At 36.8% G+C, this 20,996-nt stretch overlaps 1 protein-coding gene across 6 annotated transcripts in view; it reads left to right on the forward strand.

Annotated features, from left to right (window-relative positions):
- The first annotated feature begins 267 nt into the window (after nt 1-267).
- The window catches only part of LINGO2 (leucine rich repeat and Ig domain containing 2), a 483,020-nt gene continuing 462,291 nt past the window's right edge, over nt 268-20,996 (forward strand). For 3 of the 6 annotated variants that reach the window (XM_064735329.1, XM_064735331.1, XM_064735334.1), the window contains exons 1-2: nt 268-778; nt 3,014-3,070. The gene's annotated coding sequence lies outside the window, so the exon portion shown is untranslated. Of the gene's footprint in view, nt 779-3,013; nt 3,071-20,996 lie in introns of those variants that run through there. The other 3 variants (XM_064735332.1, XM_064735330.1, XM_064735333.1) reach the window with 2 other exon arrangements.

The raw sequence follows: 20,996 nt of genomic DNA on the forward strand, positions 1-20,996 counted from the left end.
GCGCCGCACACGCTCCCTCCTCACGGCGGGGAGGGTTAATAAAGGCCGGCGACCGGCTGCCCGCGGCCGGGGGCGCCTCTCCGCGGCCCAGCAGTCACCGGCATAGGGCTGGCTCGGTCGCTCGCCACTCGGCGAGCCGCTCTGCCTCCCCGAGGTGCCGCCGCTGCCTCGGCGGGACTCGCCGGCGTGTGAGCCGCCGCGCGGAAGGAGCCGCTCCGCCTCTGACAGAGACGCGCCCCCTCCTCCCCTCCCCACCGCCCGCCCGCCCTCACCTCGAGCTGGCGCTGCCTCCCCGCTCTGCCGCCGGCGCCTCGCCCGTTCGCCACTGCGCCCCGCTGCTGTCCCCTTGGCGCCTGGCCCCGCCGAGGGGCAGGTGGCCAGCCCAGCCCTCTCCCCCGCTGCCTGCTGCGGCTGCTGCGTCTCTCGTCCCCCGCTGCAGGGAAGTCGCAGCGGCGATTGCCAAGCGGGAGGAGAGGACAGGAGAGGAGTGGAGCCGCCGGCGGCTCGGGCAGCGCGCTGCGTCTGGGTCTCCGGGAATGGACTGGGCTTCGTCCTGCGCCTCAACCTGCCCGTGGAGACGAGGGCGGTGATCGTCCGCCCAGCCCGCCAGGGAGGAGAGGCACCCCGGTTAAATGTCACGGCTCCCCGTCCGCTCCCCGCCGCCACCCCGCGCATCGCTCACCTCGGGAGGGGGCTGTGAAGGTGGCGGCAGAGGCAGCCTCGGCTGCGGCGCGCCCCACTGCCGCTCGCCGTGAGGGAGCGCCCCGGCAGCCGCCAGGTAAGCGACGGGAACCCTCCCGGTGCCGTCGGGGGTGGCGGAAGCGAGGAGTCCGCCTGTGAGGGCAGAATAAGTTTCGCGGTGGGGCCTCTGGAAGCGAAGAGGATCCTCGCGTCGCGGGGGTCTGCGGCTCCCGATGCGGGGGCTGCGGGCGGCGAGAGTCGGCGGGACGCGGTGCAGCAGAGCTCTCCACCGCCGCCCGCCCCGGCCGCCTCGTCCCCCGGCCCCCGAGGGCTCTTGGACCAGCGGCGGACGGCGCTGCCCGCCGTGGTGAAGGGGGGTGTCGGGCTGCCCCAGTGGCGGGTTGGGGGGGCGGGACGCCGTGCCCAGCATCACACCTTCCCTGGGGAAGAGCTTTCTCCGCCGGGCGGGGAACAGTGTCATGGGAGTAGGAGTTCTCCGGGGGCTCCGAGAGACGTGACACAAACACAATAGTCCTTTGTCACCAGTGAAGAGATGCTTCTACACCTGTGTCCGCTGCTGTGGTGGATGTGCTCGCTGGAGTACGTGCATCAGTAAAGTGGGTCTAGGGGGGTGGTGGTGCTGCTGCACGGTGAAGGCACTGTTTTACCTTCTGCACAGCAAATCCAGAATAGCCCCCCCTTTTAGGGAACAGCTCGAAGTACATGCAGGTGCTTCTGAACATACCTGGAAGAAAAATAACGGCAAGAAAATCATCCACTGATTCATCATTGTCCAGTCTCTTGAGTCTAAAATATAATATTTTGCAAGTCCTGTTCTATAGTTGCTGGAGTAAACAGCAGTGCTTTGAATGTTCTTAAGCATTTTCCCATCTAGCTTTCCTTGCCAAGCAAAGAACTGCAGTGTGTTTTTATTACATGCTGCTGTTTTAAAATACTGTTATTTCAAAAGATTTTCCCATAAAAAAAAAAAAAACAAAACAACAAACCTCTCACATAAAAAGCAAAACGTCTGAACATAGAACACTTAAAAAATAAATCAGATCTGAACTTGCATTGCTTGCCAAGTGCTGGGTGGTGGTGATGGGGGCAGAAAGAAGCACACAGCTTTTCTGTGCCTTTGTCATGAAAATGAGCCGTGCAGTCTTTACTTCAGTCAAAACTACAGCACTAGGGGAATGGAAGTGAAAATTAGTTTGCATAGTGTTCATGGAGGTAAGCCATAACCTGTAAAGCCATGAACACAATAATTCTGAAGCCTTACCCCACTTTTTATAGTGACACATCTGGAATCAACAGATCTACAGTGTAAAGTATGTGTAAGATTTTACCTGAAACCAATGTATATGCCCTAAAATAATGATCAAGCATTTAGTTTACCATTCAGAACTACAGCAGCTGCCTCCACAAGGAAAAAAAAAATAAAGAAAGAAAGAAGCACTAGGAGGTACAATAAAAGGATAAAAGGATATGCTTTCCTGAGCTTCTACCTTCCAGTGAAAAACCTAAAATTAAAAGAGATGGTGCCTGTTCCTTCTGTATGCAATCAAGGCACCAGTAGTTCCATTAGAGGCTACACCCTTTCCAGGAAGTGTTTCATTGTAGAGTCAGAGCTGCTATGTGATCTACCTTACTGTATAATGTGCCACACAGAAGAGTGCACTAATATCAATATGTTCTTACTCCTACTATATATATATATATATATATATACACACACACACACATGTAAATATCCCAGTCAAAATGGGATTTGGGATCTGGGATTTTTTCTTCAGATCAGCGCTTAAAATGATTGACTCCTCAGCTACTGTACCACCTCCTTATTTTTCTTGAAAAGGAGTGTTTTTGACAGTAGCTAATATATGTGAATCAGAACAGTGATACTATTCATTTTAAGTAAACAGAACATCCCTGAAAACTGCTTTTACTGCTCTGAATTCCCTCTTCAGAGAGTATGAATAACACCTACATACATTGAACAACACAAGGTGTGATCAGCTACATAGAAACAGTGTGGTTTGGTACTATAACAGGTATCAGATCTTTTGTTACTGTTCTAGAATCCAGACATTCTGTGAAAGGGCTCTAGGAGGAAATGTTACCCTGCAAAGTAGCAGCAAGAGGTGAAAAAATACAAAGTATTAGAGAAGCTTGTTAGCTTAAGGAGCTGTCCACAACTACTGTGATTAATACTCTGTTGGCATGCTACTGTGAACTAATACCAGGATTTGGGTATCCTGCAGTTAAGAAAAAAGACCAAAGTAACTTGCCCTTTGTAGTTCTGAAGCCGTATCGTTTTTCTCCAACACAGACAGTTAAGGAGGTCTGAAGATTGGAATATCAGTGGCCCTGTGCCGAGTTTAACAATGTAAGTCTATGTTAGTGCCTTTTTCATATCTTGTATTAAAGCCATTCAAATAACATAAACACAGGGTGGGTGTGGTTATTGGAGAGGGAGGGTATCGATAAGGATTCTAGGAAGATTCCTGTGGTGATTTTTCTAAGTCATGCTGATATGACTCTTGCTTGTTTTTAGAGGTTTTGGTTTTTTGTTTGTACACCTTTTGGCTGTCTAAACCCTAGTGAAAAGAGTGGGAGCAAAAGGATTAAGGAGTTCTAAAGGCTCTGTATATAGCTGTCTGTTGGTTTATTGGCTTGTCCTTTGTGAGAAGGTGGATTTCTTTATAGCTGTTGCTGGTAATTAAAAATCCAGATGATGGACAAATGATCAATTTCAGTAAATCTATATGATATTAGGTATGTATATTGCTGCATTCTCCTATTGCAAAGGAGCTTATTTGGCTACTAGTACTATGACACATTATGCTGAGTGCATTCTAATTCTCTGTGCTTTCTCTTCATTTTTTGTGCAGCTATTAAGGAAATCTAAGAAAATTATATTTCTAAGTAGTCACTGATTGACATGCCTCTGTCATAAGACTGATTTGGCTAAGGTGTGTCTAATTATGAATCTTTATAAATTATTGCTCATTTCTAGTTAGTACAGTGACTACTTTAACTGTTGATTTTCCAAAATGTTTTAATCTCATGTGGTTTTAGCCAGATACTCATTTTTTTCACCTAATTTGAAAGCATAAAATCAAGACTTTTCTTCTTTTCTGGAGAGTGTGGCCTTTCTGTTACTTAGAAAAACATTAAAATAGATGAGATGACTCTGTAAAGTATGGCATTGAAATATTTGAAATATACAGACACTGGTCTTCAATATACCAATCAATGTTTTCTGTGCTGAGATATCAATATTATTCCCATGAGATATGCTGAGTAGAATTCATATTTGAGCTGCTTCCCATATTATAAACCTTTTGATTCCTGGGGGACAATTTCATTTCTTAATGATGAAAATCTGTGGAGGAAGGAAGATAAACTGTCATCTGTGTTGTATAATGACATTTTGGTGGCCCATTTTCTGTTGTAAAAATGCAAATCTTGTGATTTTTTTTTTCTATGAGAAACGATTCTATGAAGCAGTAGTTCACGAGATTATTTATAAACATACTGATCTGAGCTGCTATTTGATTACTGTTCTAGATCTCTTATTGCCTAATCTCTTATTGCTTTTGAAACTGGAAGTAGATACTTGTATCAACAGACTGTAGGCAGTCTTGTTCTATATTGATATACTGTTAATGTTTTCAGATTGATTATTGTTGTAAAAGTCCTGTTAGGTCAGCGTGAATATTTAGTGAACACCTCTTCTGCGTGGTGGAATTAGTGGACCATTCAACCCATCTTTCAGAACTATTCCTAATTACATGCAAATAGAAATAAGGGTGCATTACAATTAATATTTTATAGAAAGTGGAAATATTTTAAACTGCTTCTTACTATTGATTTGCACTTCTGCTAATAGTTTTCTCATTCTCTTCATAGCAGGCAAGTGTTGCAAGTAAATGCCAAAATTCTACCTGAGTTTGTGTATTTTAAATGGCATAGTCAAAGCAGGTGATTCTTAAAAAGAAATTCAAAAGAATAAATGTTTCTGAGGGAAATGGATATTTTGATTTTCATCTGATGGTCCTATTACATTTCCTAAAAACAAAGAAAAGTGAGAAAATTGGGTTTTAGTTGGGCAAATAAAGTGACATAATTTATTAGCTGTCAATCTCAAAACTAAAGTTGCAATGAAAGAAAAAGGAATGGAGTATTTTTCAACTTTTGTCATCATTGGAAATAAAACTATAATGTATTTCAATGGAGTAAACAGAACCATCTTCAGCAGAAATATTTGTTTCTATAAAAATATTTCTTTATTGTGGGTTTTGTTTGATTAACTGCAAAATGCCTGTCCTTTGGTCAGATTGAGGAAAAATAATTATTCTAAAGTCCTATTTCTTTTTGTTTAGCTAGTATTTATACAACAGTACTATGATTAATATTTTATAATTTTTAATAAACATGTTTTATTTCTACTTTTTTTTTAATAAAATTTGCATGGCTTCTTAAAGCCATTATTCTTCAGGTGGACACAGATTCTTTTAAATGGTAGAAAACCTCAAATATGTCCTGTAAAACTATTGGTAAGAAAAATTAACCCTTACTTTTTTAATATTAGAAGTTATAATTTAGAAAACTGCTTTTGTTCTGATATGCATGTTTAATGCCTAGGAGCAACCAGTGGTCACTAGTTAAGTTTATAGGAATTTAATAGCACTCCATACCCCCCACTTCTCCCTGTCCCTCAGCTCCCTTTAAGCCGACCTGTCTTCAGTGTTGAATATTTATAAGAGCCATGGGGTGGCATTTACTGAGGCAGGCCAAAGACCATCTTTGAGCTGTACAAATGCAGATCTCCATCTCTAAGGGAAGAGTGGGATTTCACTGGAGTCTGGTGTTTTTCCTGTAACTGAGTTTAATATGGGGAATCATGTCACTAGAGAAACCAAATAGTCTGGTCTTAGAGCAGGACAGCTACTTAGATTGTCATCCTCTGTTCACTTTCCAACCTGAAGAACTTTCATCCTATTATTTCCTTCACTTTATCTTGTTTCTGAGAAAACACAAAGTTTTCTTCAAATGGTATTTATTTCTCAATTGCTGCAATTCATAAAATGCCTTTCTAATCGTGTTTTGGTGAAGTGTTTATGAAATAATGGTAGATGCTGGTTGTGAAGAGTTTCATGAGAGAATTTCTTGAGGAAAAGCTCACTTTGGCATCTTCAGGATTCTGTTTCCTTTAAAGTAGAAAGGTTTGTGTTCCTCTGTGACAAGTCATCAAGTAGATTCTCATTCACAGCACACATGAGCCTCAGCAATGATATTGTCCCATGTCTGCCCTACACCTTTTGCAGGCCAGCATGTACCAAAGTCAGTTAAAATCATCAAAACTCCACCACATCTGGAATGCATGAGTTCTGCAGGCAGGTAATGTGTATGGGGAGGGCACATACAAAGACTCAACTGTGTTTTATCATGTTTATAGAGACTGAGATAACCTCAAGAGAGACAAAAAACAGAAACAAACTCCTTGGGAAGAAGAAATTATGCTTCCCTTTAGGCCCTGGAGAATAAAAAGGAGGGAGAGATTTCAAGATTGTGAGATTTTACAACTCTGCAGACCCTTGGTTGGTCTAGTTACACCTGTCAGACGTATTAAAGAGGAGATACAGTTTGTGGCTGTTTGTGACAAAATCTCATGTTTCTGAAGTGGAAAGGACTAGGAAAGACTGAAGCTGGAACAGTGGAGTGTGACTGGGAAAGAGAGAGCCAGACAAGCCCGTGGCCTCTCAGCATCAATTTGCCTTGATGTTCTCAGAAGTAACCAACTACACTTATGTTTGAACACTGTGGTTCAATTTTCCAGGCATAGCAGTAATTGTCCTGAAAGAAGAGACTGTGTTGCTATTCCTTTCATGGGTGTTAGAAAGTGTTGAGATTCAGAAAGCCACTCATCTTCAATGGCCCTGTATGAGTACAAGACTTGCTTTAGATATTCCTCTGAATGCCTCCAGTGCTGTATGTAACTATGAAAACCAGAACAATTATAAAGAAGAAAAGGTGAGAATTACCATTCTATTAAATAGGAAGTATTACTTTGACCATTAGTATCCGGAATAGATTTTTGATTTGAAAGTCAGGAAAAATGTAATGTTAATAATGTATGTGGGGAAGAACCATTGTGGAAATGGGTTGTATTTGTGGCAGTACATGAGGAGGTAGTCTGGAAGAATATGCAGAATTCTACATTAGCCAGTGGCTCTATAGGTTTTATAGTATATTTTTGAATTTTTTTTGGTTTTGTTTCTTTTTTGAACTACAGAGTGGAAGTAACCAAATCTATTGAGAAAATAGCTGTCTCATGCCAGCTTTTCACTGTTCTATTCCCAGTGTAAACTGGCACACATTGCAATGGAAAAGAAGCACTTTGGGCTATAGGCAACATGTGGAAACAGATATATTCATTTATTGTAGTGAAAGCCTTCAAAGAGTAAGAGGACCAGTTAAATTTGAGATAAAATTCTTCTGTGCTCACAACATAAACAGACCCTAGTGCAAACAAGAATTCATTCCAATTGGGAATGGATTCAGTTTGCTAGAATAGGTTATAAAGTAGATAAGTAGATTCACATAATCTTAAACCCCAAGAAATTCTTGTTTCTGTTGTCTCCATAGACAATGAGGAGGAAGTAATTATCTTAGAGTTATTGCAAAGGTAGTGCAAAGATGTATCAAGGTAAAAGGCAGTGGAAAAATTGTAGAAATTAAACTGCAGTAAATAATAAGTTTGCAATAGCTTGCTTCCTAGATGTCTAAAGGAAATGCATAGTTGAGGGCCTGAGTGACTTCTAAATCTATAATTTATTTTTAAATGCTATGTCTGATCTGGAGGATACCCACTTATTAGGAAGAAAAATTATGTCAGGAATTTATGAATAGTAGTCAAACCCTGAGGAAGTAATTCAGAAAAATAGATGAAGTCAACATCTCAAAATATCTAGATGAACATATCAGGAGGATATGATTGCTGCCCACTTTAAGGGGACAAATATACAAATATGCTGTAATAACAGTCTTGTCCAGCTTCATTCCTACTGCCAGCATGGCTTAAAGTGAATGTACAGTTGCATTCTTATTATAAAATACTTTTCTTGCTGATAACATTTCTTCAAGCTGTTCATATACTGTTTTAAAAAGCTTGATTAAAGGAACAAAGTTGCATGGGTGTTCTTAAGAAAAGAAGGAGATTGTAAATAATTTAGTTTTTTATTCTTTGCAACCAATGCTTCTCTGTTTTTCTCAGACTGTATTCTGAAAACGGAAGTTGTGTTGAGCCATTAGGTCTCTCCTATTCTTTTAGGGATAGAGTTTCCAGAATAGGAGTCATTTGGGGCTTTGAAAAAACTAGTTCTTGTAAGAAACAGATATAATTTCTACTGTGACATAGAAGTAATTAACTAGTGGGCAGTGTTATGCATTGGGGACTGCAAAATAAGTCATCAAATTACTCCTGTCAAACAATTACTGGGGAAAGACAAGTTAAAAAGTCTTACACATGAAAATAAAAAATTTTTAAGAACTCTACAAAAATCTTGCTAAGATTTGTTCAGTAATTATTTTGTACTTTTCCTTAGTGAACAGTTTTTGCAGTTTTGAAAACAGCCAAAGGTAAAAAAAGAAAAAAAAATCACTGTGATGTATAAGAAATTAAAACCCTGCATGTACTTAAAGATTAACATGCTAAAGCTTTGAAATGGAAAAAGTAGAGATATGATAAAGTTATATAATAATAAATATTCTAGTTTCTATGATTTTTTCCCCATTAGACAAACAAAAAATCATGTGATGGGTAAAGAAATTTGAATTACTATCTATTTAAAAATTAATAGTCCATTAACCAGACAGTATTGAAGTAAGAATATCAGGATTTTTTTCCTAAAACCATAAAGGTATTATAGCCAGGCAAAATCTTTTAAACAGCACTAAAAGAACAAAGTACAAGTAAAAAAAATTAATGAGAGTGTTCTGAATATCATAAAGAAAGTCTTTTGCACTATGCCATGTTGCTCAATTGCTTCCCTAGATTTGGGAGATTTATCTTTTCCTGTGGGGCTTTAGCTGTTGGTTGAAGCTATTTACATTGCTAAGAAGTCAGGGTACCAGAGAGTAGGAAGCATCAATTTAATTGTTGCACCATTGGTTACTGCACCACTAACCTGATTTACATGGCTTTTTGACCAGTACATGATACTCTTCATAGCCTTGCTTAAAAACAGCTCACTTTGCTGTGTGGGTAGACAGTAGCCTTCAAATACTTACATCAACACCTTGGTATAATCATGCAGTGTGTTATAGCAATACACCATCTTGATATTAGATTGTACAACAACCGAATCTGAGTTTTTACTTATGTTTAATGTTGCTTGATCTTACTTAAAATCTTTTTATATGTGTTTTGGTTTTTTTTTTTTTGTTTTCTCTTTAATTTGAATATACATCAGGTGAGAGTTGCTGAGAAGAGATTATGGTTAGATTTAACAGCTAGGAGGTTCAAACAACTAACTTCTCATTCAATTATGGTAACAGTACTGAATATTTGGTGCATCTAAAGATAATGGCTTTTTTTCAGTGTTGCCTTCTATAGAGGAATGAAGCTATTGCTTGGTCTGCAGTTTAGAGACAGTTGTTTAGCTAGAAAATGGAGTTACTGGAAGTAAGGAAGTGCTTCATATAGAAGAATCAATCTTCATCATTGTAGATGTTCTGCATGAGTAATGTATGTTACATCCATGGCTGCTGGAATTTAAATATGTAATCAAGGTCACCATGTAATCAAGTTTTATTTTATTCACATTCTAGCTCAGTATTATTGATAAATTGAAGAATACTAAAAGAGTGTCTGTAATGTATTGAGAGCCTAAATTTCTGTTTTAATTCCATCCATATGGTGCTTTTGTTGGTACTAGTAGTATTTTATATGCTTTCTGGGCATATGAAAAAAGCACTGTGCAAGGATAGTAGAGAAGAGGACATGCGGAAAACTGGTGCAATTCTTAAACTCCTTACGTTTGATTGAAAGAGATATCATTATTGCTGTCTTCAAGTACTTTCACTCTGGACATCTTCTTGGATCAGCACAGAAGTAAAAAAGGAGAGCAATGAGATACTGAAAGCCGACATAGCTAGAAGTTCCTGAAACTTCTTCAAATGTGGTGTCAGACATGCAAAGTCAGTTTGGGCTATATAACACATATGCTTTCTTCAGCAGCTGTCAAAATAGAACATGTTCTGCTGTAATATTTTGTTTGAAGGCAATATGATCATATTTCTGATTTGAAATTGGGAATAACTCTGGAAATTAGGTAATGGCTTTAGGGCTATGACAAGTTACCAGTACCTTATGTTTTATATAGGCTATTCAGCTAACAAAACTTTATAATTTACTGTTTGTTCAGCATTTATGAAGCAAACAGAAAACTGCAGAAAGTAATCTTGTAATATATACATAGTAATGTGGTCCTTTCTATTGATCTAAATTAAAGCAATGACACTTTAAACTAACCAGAAGGATTTACACTAGAAAAGCTTACTGAAATTTACAGTAAGCAGCATAACTTCAGGTTCTTTTGAAACTTCTGCTCTACCAGTCTATGTACACACATGCAGAAATGACCTGTTACTCTTATAATAAAAACTTACATCCATTTCAAAGTTTAGTATATAGTTTTACATACATTTTGATGCAAATTTGAGATCTGAATTCCAAAATAATATTTCAGTGACTTGTAGTTAGTAGATACCCTAGGAGGAAGCATGCCATTTTTTTTCAAGAACAACTGGTAATAATGAAATATTCCACAAAGTGAAAGAAAAAACCCCAATATTTCAGCTTTTTTTCAGTATCTTCCATGCTAGGATTCTTACATTTTTATACAAGAAATCCAATATTTAAGAATATTTTTGGTCAGGGTTTACTTAGAGTACAATAGGAGCATTTTCTGCTTCTGTCAGGAAAATAATTTAGACCTGTGTATGAACTATGTAGTTCTCTCTTTCTCCTGCAATTTAATTCCAGTTAATAATTACCAGTACATCATTCAAAGGGAACAACAGAGCTACTGCTCACTAATACTTATTCTGTGCTATTTGTAGAGCACTGGAATATTAACTCCTTTCTTAACACTGCATTGTGATGGGTGATGGTAGTTTCTTCCTTTGGATTTGCTACCAGTAGCATTTCTGCTTTGAAATGCAAATGCTGAGCTCTCTTGAAGTGGTAAGTGCATGACCTCTGATATAACTTGTTATTACCCCTGGAGCTTGTTTCAAAAATGTTTTGCCTGAGCAAAGAACCAAGAATACTCCCTCTGCATCACATATTAATGCAAACATTTTTTATTTGTAGCGTCAATCACTAGATGGCACTGCTCTATGGTCTTTTTAAGATGTTACATTTTCCTTTTCTTAAAATAATAATTTTCTTCTCTGCTATATGGCATAATGAATTGTTACTGATTTAGTGGTATTATTTATCTGAGATTTTTGGCAAATTGTAAAAAAATTGAATATATATATTTTTGAGAAATACATATATTTTGAGGAATCCTTGAACATGATGTTTCAGTTAAGTGTTTGACATGAGGAGAAACATGCTGTTTGCTAATCTCTGTTCCAGAACTAGTAAAAATAGGAAGCATCACAAAAAAAGCCACAAGGAGAATGCTCTTCAGTTTCTCTGTTTGTTGATATCTTCGCCAGTTGTAAATCAGCATGTTAAGTGTATCTTTTACTTCTTGGCAGGAAGGTGATTGTGTAATCCTGAACTTGCTAGCTGGCAATTCTAGCTTTTCTAAGCTTCAATTGCTCAGTTGTCAATGCAATCTTTAGCCAACTGCATAAGGAACAAAAAGGTAGAAGACAACATAATCCCTTCTGTCACTGGAGTGCTAGCACATTGTATGGCTGATGCTATTGATTCAACGCACTTCTGTGAATAGACTGCTCTACTCACAGGTCAAAAATGTACTTAGGACATCATCACTGCAACAACACTGTTACTAGACAGCAACTACAAAATTAAAGGGTCTCACAGACATAAAACTATTAGCAACAGAACTGTGTCAAGAAAAAGAAGCAGGAGCTGTTGTTTGTGTGTGGTGTATTTTCAAAGTTTAGGGTAACATCACTGACTTAATGAAGTTAAATATGAAGTGGTAACAAGTTTTGTATGACTGCTACAGAGGGGAGTGTCTTAAAAGTCGTTATGCATTTGTATATTTTACTCCTGTATTTTGTTAGTTTTTTTATTAGGGCTCTCTGGCACACCATGGCTCCACATCTGTGTGGTTCCTTAATTATTTGAAGAACAGTATAAAAGAGTACATGTGTCTAATGGCTGCATATAAATGGAACTTCTTTTGATCTCTAGTAAAGCTGTCTCAGGAGTGTTTTCAGTTCTGGCTGGAAGAACTGCAAGGCATTTTTTAACCAGAAAGTGACTGAGATTCTCTTAATATGAAACTCACTGTGGGATTCTTTCAGAGTAGGTGCCAATACTGTCACTAATGATAGCCAGTAGGCATTCTCTGTTGTATAATTTTGAATGATTGAAAGGTCAGACAGTAATTTTTGAGCTTGGCATTTGCAAAGAATTACATCCTTTGGAATTAGGATGGTAGTTGAACCTGTGCAAGTGATTATGGGGTTTATTTCCAGACACAGGATTTACTAGTCTAGCTTTAGATGAAGATTAAATTTACACTCCCATGTGTTCGTACTGTGTGACATAATGACTGTGAGGCTATAAATGAATGGCTATTTTCAGCTTGGAAATTTTATGTGCTTGATATGTAGTGGCTATCCTTTCAAAAATGCATTCACATAAAGAAAACAGTAATTAGGTTGAAACTTTCAGAAAATATTTTTCAAAGACAAAACTATAGATACTTTAACAGAAAATGTTGAAGTTATTGCATTAATTGCTTTTTAAAAATTGCCTTTTTAATAACAAAAAAGAAATTAAATTATTTTTCTTAAATTACTTCCAAAAATGAAGATGTAAATTTCATTTTGCATTTACTTAATCTGGTTACTCTTGTGAAATTTTAAATAATTTAAAATAATCTGTACTTTTGCCTTTGGTGACCGTCATTTGCCTTAGAGAGAGCTAGATGAAAATAAATTTTGCAGAAGTTATAAATTAATAATTCTGGAATTTCATTGAGGATTTCCAAAGAAATCAATAAAATTTCATTTATTTTATAATCTGTCATTTCTGATGTGAAGATTCTGGGGGCTTGAGTTTGGTGTTGGCGTGGTAATACTCTGCTCAAGAGGGTGTCAGTTTACATATGATTTTGGTTAGTATTTTTAGATAAAAGTAGAATGCAGGAGGAGGCAGTAGTGGTGCTACCTTTGAATTGGAAGAATCTAGGCTGAAGAATTAATTGCCTTAGATTATGAGACTGTTGTTGATATCTCCATGCTGAAACCAAGTGTTTTATATAGGCATATCAGTACAAGAATACTTACTGGCTTTTATCACCTTCAGGTTTCTATAACAATATGCTTGTGTCTGATTTCCAAATTTGCTGTATCATTTTAAAGAATGACATTTGTGGAGTTTGCCAGTGTTGCAGTGGGGAAACCATCTCGTCACCAGGACCTGAGTAAGCAGTCCTGTTGATGAGTACTTTTCACCAGCGCTTGGAATCTGAACTTCATTCTGTATTAATTTCAGAGTACAGTTCACTGAATTGGTGATATATCTTAAGAGATAGTAATATATATATTAAGATGTATATAATTGGTGAATATCTTAAAAGAGACTGGATGAAGCACGACTGAATTATAGAAGAAATATCATATAGACTGCATTGTAACAGCAGAAATGTCTTAAAATTAGTCCCTTTCTTATACACCTAGGAAAGTGATTTTAGTAACACAGGATAGTATTGCTGTGCCTAAGGCTGTTCTGTTTTACTTGACTTGAGTTAAACTAAAATCTTCTTCCCCTACTCCCCTTCCTGCCTTGCTTTCAGTTAAAACTATAAAAAAACAATCATACATTTTATACTCTAGCAGGAGAATGAGGCTGCTGCATTTCTGTCTTTGTCTCCTTGTAGAAAACTTACTGATAAGGATCCTATTTTAGTAAAAGTTGGGGGAAAAAACCCTCCACTATAAAAGCATAGAAAACTTTTTTTTTCCCTTGGGAAATGACCTCTTGGTTGTTCTTTGGTGAAGTAGTAATCCAAGAGATATCCTTAGAGAATATTCAATAGTGGTTTATTTACTGCATCTTAGAGGACTGTGGAAGTTTCAGATATTTCTTCATTTTTATTTCAAAGTTGCTGAAAATTGGCTACTTTGTTTTATAACAGCTATTAGAATTTAAAACTGAAAAAGAAAAAGGGTCTAATTCACTTCTTATATATATATATATATATATATATATATAAAAGCACCTTCTTTACAAGTGTTGTGAGCAGAAAGGGAGCATCAAAAAAGATTTGTCAGACAGACCCTGCCATTTAATTCTGAGGTTCAGAAAGGATCACTTTCCCTTCTTAACACCTTCTCAGAGAGAAGTCTAAGTGCATCTGGAGCCAATCCTAGTAAGACTTGCTCAATGGTTTAGGTCTAAAGGATTCTTTATGTGAGATTGACCCTTTGTATGACTTTGTATGATTAAGGCTGGCAACTCAGATGTATTTATAAGGATAAAATAAAAAAAATTATTTAAATTTAAATAGATTATGATCATGTTAATGATTAGACTAAAAGAATTCAGAGTTTTTAACTACAGACTATAGTTAGTTATAACTATTATAGTGAAATATTTTTTTGAAACTGTATTGAAGCAATTCTATAAAAACTGGCAAAATAATTAAGTACAGATTGTCATTACTCACCCATATCAATGACTATGGGGAAACCTTTTTCTCTCAGCTTTGAGGTGTGCCTTGTTCACACACCTTCAGGTGTGTCTAACTCAAGGAAGAAACCTCCACACACTCTCCAGAAAGAGTCTGTATATTAGAAGACCCTTCCATTAAAAAGTGGGATGTGGCTTCTCATCTCTTCAAAAGTGGTTGACTATCAGTCATACTTTCAGGCCAGCTGTGTCAGCTCAGAAGCTTTATGTAAGTCATTACTGCTATCACCTGTTTGCTGTCTTACCAAAATTTTGCCACTGACTGGTGCCAGTTTCCTTCAAGAAAGACGTTGTTCTTCCCGTCTTCAGAATATTTGGCTTTGAGATTGAAGAGTCAGTCTGGTCTCAGCATTCTTCAATACCAAATGTAGTGCAACTCTCCTTCCTCTGTCCACCAAGGATAATTTTTGTAAAATAGGGTAAAGCATGAACTGTTTTGCCTTTAATCCTTACTGAGGCTGGGCATTGTGCTGCACTGCATCTCATGACTGCAGTCAATCCAAAAATATTTGCAGATTTTTATGTACAGTGAATAGAGCTAGATAACCTAACAAATGCACTTATTAAATCGTTTAAGTTATCATGGACAGTTACTGCTCTATAGAATGTAACATATTAAGAAGCTGTAGTAAACAGTGAAGCTTTGTTATAAATGCTGAATATAAACACTTCTAATGGTGAACTGTATGAAGTGGTAAATAGCTTTGTGCACTACAAGAGCACTTGAGGAAGTTTTAGAGATATCTGACAAGCTTTTCAGTACTTAGTAAATTGCACAATAATCTAGAATTTCAAACATTACTAATTTTTGCTTACAATATCACATGAGTTGATTCATCTAATGAAGTTGCGTTTTGTATAAGTCTCAGGGGCTTAACTGAATTGTCCTCAAACACGTAGTCTAAATTGTACTTAATAAACACATTGGTTTTGTATTGTACAACATGGTGGCTTTTTTGTCATAGCAATAATTTAGTGAACTTATCTGTATAGATTGTCAATGCTGGATCTTTGACAGTAAAATCAGTAGAATCAGCTGACAGTAAATTTGAGAGGAGGAGTATTTTCTGTACCCATTTATGAAAAGGCATATGCTACAGAGGGCATGTCTAGCTTTTGTTCCTTTGTAGAGTATTTTTTAAACAGTAAGAGGTAACAGTACAGCTCTTTCCCATGACCCAACATGCTGGTCTCAAAGAAACCAGATAAAAATCAAACCAAAGGCTTCTCTCCATAGATATTTTAGGAAAAGGATATTCTTCCAAGGGAACAGCCAGACTCCACCAGTTTATCTATATGTGGGTCTTTGAATTAATATGAGTAAAACAGTTATGGAATAGTGGGTATGTAGACACAATACTTTCAGGTTATGTTACAAGGAAACAACTACAGAGGCCACTAAGTAGGGTGGTATTTTCTTTCTCCTTTAGATTAAAGTAAGACACCATTATCTTAATTATAAATTAATTATCTGTTACTTCTCTAAGCTTTACTTGAATATGGTACAACAGAAGTTTAGAGTTTCTAATAAGCACATGTATACATATTCATAGAGAACATTCTGTATTTTTGTTAGGAAATTTAACATTTCTTGGAAAAGTTTGATTTTTATTTTAGGAACATGATTAAACTTTTACTGCTGTCATAACAAGTCCTTTGTAGCTTCTGTCATTAAGAAAGAAAAATAGATATTCCTTACATGGAAATAAAAACTTTTATTGAACAATAGCTATAACAATGGCTAGCTTTTAGTTATTTGCCTTTTAACAATTAGCATTACAATGATATATTGGACTGAAAAATATTTTTGCAAGTTTTCTAAATAGGTACAATAATAAGAATTTCACAAATCACTCCTAGCAAAAAGATATCTATTGCCCAATGATTGCTGAAGGAAGTCCTATGAAGGAGATAGACCAATATTTTAGATTAGTAGACAAATATGTAAATAGAAGTTAAGTAGTACTGAGCTTTCCGAGTGGTGGTTGAATTAATTTTCCTTTCCTCTCCTCTCTTCCCATCCTTCTCTCTCCTTCTGTTGCCTCGCCACCCCTACCTTCTTCTCAAAAAGTTTTAAAAAGGACTTTGTAAGTAATGCTGCTATGTTCTTATTTTACTACAGTTAAACAGGCTGTTTTATTATGCCACTGTAATTCAGTTGGACTTTCACAGCCATTCAAGTGGTACAAACTATTGTATTAAAACAGTCTTGTAAACCAGTTCAAGATTTACTCAATTTTTTCATAGCATTCTTGCTTTGATTCAACATGAGAGCTTGTTCATATTGTTACTGGAAAAGCCATGAAGCATTTGACTTAAGAAAATGTGCAGCCATTAAAAAAAGGCATTACACATGCTCTTTAGCTCTTTTCTGAACTTAAGTCACTGATGATATTTTGATTTCGTCTTTTGCTTCAATTTAAACCTCTGGCTTTTTTGCTTTGTTATACTCCTTTTTGTCTGCATGTTACCCAAACTATGTAATGATTACAAACTTTTCTGGGGCAAGTTTTCATGTAACAGTGCTATTCTTTTTCAGGTGGAATGTAGGTATTCATACTAGAAGTAAGGCTAATACAAATAAAATTTAAAAATTGGCTCTTATTACTAGTAAACATAATGAAAGTATATCTGCTCAGTCTCTTTTTTTCACAGCATTTTTTTACCAATATGCTGTTTGAACTAATTTATTTTTTTTTTTCTATAGAGTTAGTGAGCAGGAGGATCTGTAAGTTTTGTTACCACAAAAAGCTGATTTTCAAAGATAAGTCTTTCATTTCTCTAGATCCCTGCAAGAGGGACTGGTTTGAAAATTGTCATGCCAGTAAGATTATACTCTTTCTTCAATGCAGTTTTCAATTCAGTAAGAAACATGCCATCTGGTGAAAGTGACTGAGCCAATGTTACTTCTTCCCAAGGGAACAAAATGTGTTTCAGGTCAAAACAAACAAACAAAAAAAAAGGTGTAGGGCTTTCCTACATTCCTGGTAGGAAATTATTTATCTTTGTCTAGAACTTTGTCATAAGTGATGATGATTGTATGAGGGGTATTTGTATGAGGAGTAAATTTGTAAAATTGGCTTAAAAGGGAAAAACTTTAACAGTATCGTGATCAGTTGATCAATGTTCATTTGCTGTATGTAAGAATCATGTGTAAATATATTTCCTTGACACATTATGTGCCACTGCCTTTTATCTTCTATTTGAATAAAATTTCTTGAAAAAAATAAGTTTTTTGCCCCAAATACAGATTGTGTTGAGTTCAGATGATAGTTTTGAATTTGTATCCAAACAGCCCCAGCATTTTTCTTGAATGCTATTCAAAAAACCCACAGTGTTTTGTTTTCAAAAAGAGACTTTGAAATTAAATTTGTTTTATTTAAACTAGATTTTAATAAGGCCATCAGGAAACAAATAGAAATTTTCTCAAAGATTTTTACAAATGGAAGTTATCGGTGGTTAGGGTTAGTCACAAGTCATTCAAGGCGATTCCAGAATTGATCAGTACTTTCTCTTGAAAATCAAAGGATCTAAAATACAAAAGGCAGTTTCAACATAACATTCAGGTGAAGGGATAAGTCTTTATCTCCTCCTTGCCATTAGGTAGCATCTCTGTGATGCTAGTGGGTTACTCAAATGTCTTAAGGAATGCTGGGTAATGGTGTTATCTTAGATTACTGAGGAAGAGGTGTGGCTGCCAGATAAGTGCCATTGAAATCAATAATGGAGTTAGTCAAATTTATGAGAAGCCAGTAAACATTGACATATTCTGAGAAATCAGGCTCTTGAAGTTGATAATCAAAGATTAACAGTGACACTTGTGTGTAGGTCATTTTGTTCTTAAGTTCTTACTCTGCATGACAGATCCAGCAGGTTTGTATCAGGATGATAGATGTTTGAGGGTAAATTACTGTGGGTTTCTTTCACACGGTATAGCCTGGACAGTATTCTTGTTGGAGAGCTTATTTCCAGCTGTCTTTCTCTCACAGTTACCTTCTTTGCTCCTGTTTATACATAATCTGTTATCATCTATAATGTATATATAATCTGTTTCAACTTGTTTCCAGCTGCTTTTACATGGATAGGTTAAGAAGCAGTCACAAAGTTAGTCAATATTTGAGTCCTGAGGTTTCTAAGTCACAAATCATGAGTTTGAGTTGTATAGAAGGCAGATAAATACCTGATTTATAGGTGTTTAGATCTTGAAGATTGCCATGAACTATCCTAAGAAGAAACTAAATGATACCATTGTCATATCAGAGATGGATAACAGGACTTTTCAGAGTTGGAGGTTTAAAATATGAACAGCATGTTACCTCAACATGTCACTGTAGAAGGGAAGTAGAATATTTTATTGGGGTAAAAACTCCTTAAGATCATTGAGCCCTTCCTCATCATTAGCACGGGCAAGTCCATCACTAAACCATGTCTCTAAGTGTCGCATCTACACTGCCTTTAAATACCTCCAGAGATGGTGACTCAACCACTTCCATCAGCAACCTGGTCTACAAAAATTTCTTCGCTTTCAGTGAAGAAATTTTTCTAAATATCACATCTAAGCCTTATCTGAGGCATCTTGAGGCCATTTCCTCCAAGAGATATTTGACCAGTAATTATTATTTTATTGACCAAAGGACTGGAAATATTTTCCTTCTTTGAAGTTGAAATTTTTAAAGTGCTCTTCTTTGTTTGACTTTGATTCCTGAAATATCTCACCTGTCACTCCATATGATACATACCTTCCTGTCCTTGTTCCTTCATTTGTGTATTGTGTAGTGGGAGAAACAAGATTCCTTATTCCAGAGACCAGAAAGGAAACTAAGATTTTTACACATCCCATCTTGTAAAAGGATTTTCCTTAGAGATTTAATACCAGTCCCTCATCTCAAAGACTTAACATAGCTGTGAAATATACAGTGTTTTGTTATGCACATCCATTTCCTCAGAGCTACCATGCTACTTCCAACAACTGAATAGTTTTGTTTTTTCAAAGCACAAGAAATTAGAAGAGAAAGTTTAAAAGTAACAGATAAATGCACTCAGATCACATTCACCATGAGTGAATTGGCCCAGTATAAAGTAAATATTCTAATTCATTTCTCCAGTAAATAGTCCTCTGGGCATACTTTTCTGATCAACCCAAGTTGGATTGATCTGAATGAAAAAGAGATTTTTGTTTAAATTGATTTTGTTTACAAGTAGGCCAAATGTTTGGTCTTGTTGCTCATGAGTCTGTGTGAGCAGTGTTGTATGTGCAAATGATTAATGTCGCATTACAGAGGTGGGTTGACTTCAACCAAACTGGGACAGATGATCTGGGAGCCTTGAAAGCAGTGGGCAACAACTTTACATTCAGAACTGATATTTGCTAATGGTGTTCTGTGTCTAGAGCTATATGCTTTTTCTTCGTAAATCTTTGTTGTTTTTTTTTTTTTCTTTTTGGTTGGTTGGTTGGGTTTTTTTTTTTTTTTATTGTTTGGTTTTTTTTTTTTTTTCTATTTTCTATTTCTTCTTCCTAAAATTCAAGTGAGGGCAATTGGCAATATTCCTGTGCTGAATCACCCCGTACAGACAGCAAATCTTGAATGGACCTAGTAGATATGAAAAAAACCTACACAAAAACTCATGCAAACCAAATCACCAAAACTTCAGTAGCTCTGAAATGTTGTAAATATTTGTCACCACTTAGAACTTCAATAGCTGCAAGTAAAAATTTCTGAATTTAGATTATCAATTATATTTTAGGTTTTTTAAACTCTTTTTATCACCTTTGGTGGAGCAGACAGCTTTGGAAAACCTAATATATGTAGCATAAAAAATATTAAAATGTGGGAAAGATATGCTGGGTGGGGGAATGAAAAGTTTTTGGAGACAAGAGGATGAAAGGTCTGACTAGATTTTGCTTAGATTTGTGGCAAATCAGATAACTAGATCTTACTAAGGTTTTGTTAATATTTATTTGCACAATTAAAGATGAACTTATCATTATCTAACTATGCCCTCCAGCTTTTTTAGAAGGGAAGCAAATGAGAATGGTGCGATTATTTCACTATGTGCAAGGTGGGAGATATTGACAGAGTTAATTGTGAGTGTAGGTTATCTGCTGAGAGACGAGACAATCTCAGATTCTTGAAGGCAAATGAACTGTATTTATACTTGTAACTAGCTGTCATTTAGATATACCATTTCCAAGAACAACATGCAGTTTCTCAGGTATTAGGTGATCTTTTGTCTCTGAAAGGTGTTGAAGCTTGGATCTTAATTCTGAAATTAACTTTACTTTGCATATTATTATGCATGTAAGTGTTTAGTGTTTCAGTTTTAATTTCTTCCGAGAATTTCAGCTGCATTATTTGAGTGGAAACCCCAAATCCATGATGAAGGAACATAATATTTTCGC

Source organism: Zonotrichia leucophrys, chromosome Z, assembly GCF_028769735.1.
Source record: "Zonotrichia leucophrys gambelii isolate GWCS_2022_RI chromosome Z, RI_Zleu_2.0, whole genome shotgun sequence".
NCBI lineage: Eukaryota > Metazoa > Chordata > Aves > Passeriformes > Passerellidae > Zonotrichia > Zonotrichia leucophrys.